Raw genomic sequence first — 5,761 nt, forward strand, 5'->3', positions numbered from 1 at the left:
CCCCCACTAATGACAAGACGAGACGACCAATTTTCAAAATCCCCACCCAGAATGCAAGGTTCGCGAATGTAAAATGCGTGAACGAAAATCAGTCGCTTATGAACGTAAACCCCTTTATCATCAAAAAGGTCCTTGATGGTCAAGTGGACGGCGATTTTGATTTTGTCAAAAAATTGCGAGATGGAAGCCTCCTTGTAAAAGTACAATACAACTCCCAGATTAAGGATTTACTTAAGCTGACGCAAATTCATGATCTTCGAGTTAAAGTAACTATTCCTATTGGCCCAAATACCTGTAAGGGAGTAATCTTTCACAGGGATTTGAGGACGATGGAAGAAAGTGAAATTCTTGAGAGCATGAAGGACCAAGACGTAGTGGACGTTCATTGTATGACCAAGAAGGACGGGAATGTACGAACGAAAACTGGACTGTGTTTTTTGACCTTTGCTTTGAATAAAATCCCAGAATATGTCAATGTCGGTTATGAACGTGTTCAAGTAAGACCTTATGTCCAAAAGCCAATGCATTGTAATAGATGCCAAAAATTCGGACACACCTCATTAAGATGTATTGACAAAGATTCTTCTAAATTCACTTGCCGTAAATGTGCTGAGGCCCATGACACCATCACATGTACTAGCAAAATTTCCAAATGTGCTAACTGTGAAGGTCCCCATCATTCAGGATCTGCCGAGTGCAGCATCCTGAAGAAGGAGACTGAAACATTGGCATATATGAGAAAGCATGAAGTTAGTTATACTGAAGCTAAGAGGAAAGTGGAAAGTTTGACACACAAACCTGATACTTCCTATGCTGCAGCAGTAACTAGCAACACCCCTAGTGCAAGTGATGTCAGTCAGCAGCTTGCAGCCAAGGATAAGGAAATTGCTGAACTTAAACAAACCGTTAAAGAACTAAACATTAAAGTATATCAACTGACAAAATTGGTCGACCAAATGGCTGCATCAACCCAGCCAAAACATCATAAGGAGGAAGATACCGAATCACAGTCCGGAGCGCACCTTCCCGTCCGGGCTACTCCTGTGAGGACTTCGTCTGGCTCGCGATCGGTTTCTCGAGAGAGAAGCAGGTCGCAGTCTGTCAGTCGTCTCCCTCGCCAGGAGGTGCAGGACATGGAGGCTTCTGTCTCCAAACCATCCCGTGAGAGGTCCCCGGGAAGCGAGGGAGAGGAGGCGCCTCCCTCCCATAAAAAGAAAATAAAAACTGGTGGACAAGGCACTTCCAAACCCCATAAAACGTAATCATCGCGTCAACCATTATACAATGGAACTGTCGAAGTATTAGATCTAAAGTAAATGACCTTAAATTATTAGCCTCGTCCTATGCTCCCGATATTATCGTTCTCCAAGAAACTCATTTGACAAACCTCGTCTCGGACGAGGTCGTATCGCTCAGGAACTACCATTTATGTCGGAAGGATCGTGAGGGTAGGGGTGGAGGCGGAGTCGCCATGTACATCCACCAAAGCCTCCCTTTTACAGAAGTGACTATTGATTCTACTTTGGAGTTTGTCGCATGCAAAGTAAAAATTAATGGCACGTATCTGGCTATATGTTCAGTTTACTGTCCGCCTGATAAAGTGATAATCTATGATGAGCTTTTTGCTCTTCAGGAACGTCTGCCACAAAATAAAGTAATTTTAGGTGATTTTAATGCTCATCATACGTTATGGGGTTCCCTACGGGTGGATGGTAGAGGTGAGCAAATAGTTAAGTTGATTAACGAGTCTGATCTAGTCCTTCTGAATGATGGTAGTCCCACGCGGGTGGACGATAATACCGGGAATTTGAGCTTTATAGACATATCACTGGTCTCATCATCAGTAGCAGCCAAGTGCCTGTGGCACACCATTGACGACTCGTTGGGAAGCGATCATCTTCCTATCTTGATTAAATATTCATGCGACACAGTGAGAACGCCTTCAGCGCCAAAATTTAACGTAAAAAAAGCAGACTGGGTCGCCTTCACAAGGAGCGTCAAGCTCGAACTTGTTGGAGAAACCATTGATGATAAAGTAAGCAATATTCAGAATTCGATTATAGAAGCAGCTTTGCTATCCATTCCTAAAACTTCGACAGATAGCGTTAAGCATAGAGTTCCATGGTGGACACCAGATTGCCGCAGGGCGCTGTGCCGACGCAATAAGGCCTACAGGCTTTTCCAAAAAAACATCACAAATGAGAACTTTTGCAACTACAAACAAGCAAGAGCTAGGGCTCGTAGAGTAATAAGACAAGCAAAAAGAGACTCCTGGCGGAGCTTTGTCTCTACAATAAATAGCAATACCAAAATATCAGAGGTTTGGTCCACAATCAATAAAATCAATAAGAAAAAAACATCTTTCAAAATCAATAACATCATTGAAGAGGGAAATAACATCGATTCACCTAGAGACATTGCTAATGCACTCGCCAGGCAGTTCTCTCATACAAGCAGCTCAGCAAACTACCATCACGCATTCCTGCCCATCAAGGAAGCGGCTGAGCTGCAACCAATTCACTTTGCCACAGGAGATGATTTTGATTACAATAAAGATCTAACAATAGATGAGCTTGTCCGAGCCCTAGAAGCCTGTAGAGGAACATCCCCAGGCCCCGATGAGATTCGATATGAGATGATAAAGCATCTTAATCATGATGACATGATTAAGTTGCTAGAAGTGTACAATGAAATTTGGAAAAGCCACACTTTTCCAAACTCATGGCACTTCGCCCACATCATTCCCATATTGAAAGGAGGGGGTAATCCCAGATTTGCCATCTCCTACCGCCCAATTGCGTTGACAAGTTGCTTATGCAAGGTCATGGAACGAATTGTTAACAGTAGGCTATTGCATTTTCTAAATTCCAGTAATTTGCTAGTTGACGAGCAGTGCGGCTTCCGAAAGGGACGCCAAACTCTCGATCAACTAGTAAAGCTGGACAGTCATATTCAAGAGGCAATTGCCAAAAAAGATTTTTTGATTTCAGTATTTTTAGATATAGAAAAAGCCTACGACATGACATGGCGATATGGCCTACTCAGAAAACTTTATGCTTTCGGATTACGTGGAAACTTGCCTTGTTTTATACAAAATTTCATTTCTGACAGAACGTTTTCTGTCAAATTGTTTTCTGACAATGTCACTTTTTCGGACATTTTTGTCCAGGCAAACGGGGTCCCACAAGGAAGTGTCTTGTCACCAACTCTATTTCTATGTATGATCAATGACATCTTACCAGCTCCTCCTCGGAATCTTAAATACTCACTGTACGCTGATGATTGTGCATTATGGCATTCCAGCAATAATGCAGAATTCTCAGCAAATTCATAACTGGGGCCTCCAGTGGGGTTTTAAGTTTTCCATTAGAAAGAGTATTGGGGTAATTTTTTCACATAGGAGGAAGCCGAACATCAGGCTAACTCTAGACAACCACCCAATACCTATTCAAAATTCTGCAAGATTTCTTGGGCTACTTTTTGATAGTAGACTCAATTGGAAAGACCACATTGGTCAGTTAAAAAATAAATGTCAAAGAGCACTAAATTTATTAAAGTGCATTTCTGGTAATAAATGGGGAGCTGATAGACAGTCTTTGCTAATGGTATATAAAGCCCTGATTAGGTCTAAAGTAGATTATGGGTCAATCGTGTATGGCTCGGCATCGAAAACAAGTTTGAAAGGTTTGGATGCTGTTCAGAATGCTTGTTTGCGTGTGTGTCTTGGAGCCCTAAAATGTACTCGGATCGAGCGTCTTGAGGTGGAGTCAGGAGTACCTCCCCTCCGACTCAGACGCGGCCAGTTAGCACTGACCTATGCCGCAAAGGTGGCTCGAGACCCGAGCCACCCTAATGGCAATGGAGGCATTAGGCCCTTTGCCACGAGACTCCACGACCTCGTCGAGAAAGTCGGTATAGATCTCTCTACCATCGATACCCTGGTTCAGTCAAATATAGCGCCATGGGAAACCCCCAATTTTTCTATTATGGAAGCCTGGCTTCCATCAGCCAAGGCCATGGCGCCGGAGGGTGAGGTACGCCAGAGGTTCAGAGAGATCCTTATTAAACATCTATCCTTTTTTCATATATATACCGACGGCTCCAAGACAGATGAGTGTGTAGGTGCGGGTGTATGGTCGACTGAATGTGACCTAAAGTTTAGATTGCCGAATCATACATCGATTTTTCTTGCTGAACTATTTGCCATTGATAAAGCCATAGATTTTGCACTATCGACGACCCACGATAGAATAGTCATTTTTTCAGATTCATTAAGTTCACTTAAAGCTATTAAATCCTTAGAAACCACTAAAAATGAACTGCTGGGTAATATCATTCGTAAGTTACACGGTGCCAACAAATCAATCAAACTGATATGGGTACCAGGTCACTCTGGTATCCATGGTAATGAACAGGCTGACAAACTAGCCGGGTCAACTGGCGATCTGGACACTACCATAGTTCGTACAGATCTCAGGTGTTTTGTGTCTCTTATAAAAGCAAAAATACATCTCCTGTGGCAAAGTGAGTGGACCAACCTCCAACTCACACAAAAAATAAAAACACACATAGAACTGTGGGACACATCCCACAGAAAGAATAGAAGGGAGGAGGTGGTGTTGGCCCGCCTTAGGGTCAACTCTACCAAGCTCACCCACCTCACTCCCTATATAGAAAAAAAATTTCCTCCACGATGCCCTCACTGTACCACCACCCTCACCATACCCCATCTGCTAACAATATGCCCAAACTTCAACAATAGCAGAATACCACTAAAAAATTACCTAAGACAAAAACATATAGATTTTACAACATCAAATCTATTATCTAATGATGAAAAAATAATAAATAAAGTAATCACTTTTCTAAGGGAGACAAAACTTTATGACCTTATATAGATTGAAAGAATAAATAGGATCCATTGGCTTAATAACCTTGGCCACATGCCGCTGGTTGATAGCCAAGAAATCCAACAAAGAAAGAAAGAAAGAAAGATCGATGGTGTTATTTTTATTATAAACATTATAATTATTATAATGTTTTTTAATATTAGTAACAGCAAAATAAGATAATGTAAAATATTTCGTAAATCAAAGAAAAGGGTGAACGGGCGAGACGGGCAGTACTCCTAACTGGCTCATTGGTGACTTAGTACAAGTATAGCCATCTATGTGATTAAACAATCAAACAAGTACTAACAGTGGGCAAAGCACGTGTCTACCCGTCGTATCCGTCGGCAAGGGGTTAATCATTATGATGCAGATCGTGTACAGATTCCGAACTCGCTTTGCTTTCCCGTAGAATTTTGTAGCACAAGCTCGAATCTCGAACAAGCGTTTTCAAGTTAAGAAGGGTTCCTTGCACTTGCTCATGTTTGGCGGTTCCTGAGTGTTGTTTAGGGGGTTAATTATCTTCTGATTAGTTGACTCTATTTAAATACAAAATCACGGAAGAAAACACACAAAAAAGTTTATTCAAAGAATTGAAATACTCAACCACAGAGCATGATTATTGATTGCTCTGAGATCCTGTAATTTATGTTATCAATACCATTCATAATTTTTTATATAGCATTATCATCACTGTTATCATTCTTCTTTTTTTCATTGCTTTTCTCCTTCTTCTTCTACTTCCGTTTCCTCCTCCTCCACTTCATGTTAATCGCATTTACTTTTATCGCCTTTATTTGCATCATCCTTACTCATTTCCCCATTATCTTTATATTTCCTTATTATTATTTCATTGATGTAAAGGGGAGAGA

This window comes from Penaeus chinensis, chromosome 33, assembly GCF_019202785.1.
Source record: "Penaeus chinensis breed Huanghai No. 1 chromosome 33, ASM1920278v2, whole genome shotgun sequence".
NCBI classification, from domain to species: Eukaryota; Metazoa; Arthropoda; class Malacostraca; order Decapoda; family Penaeidae; genus Penaeus; species Penaeus chinensis.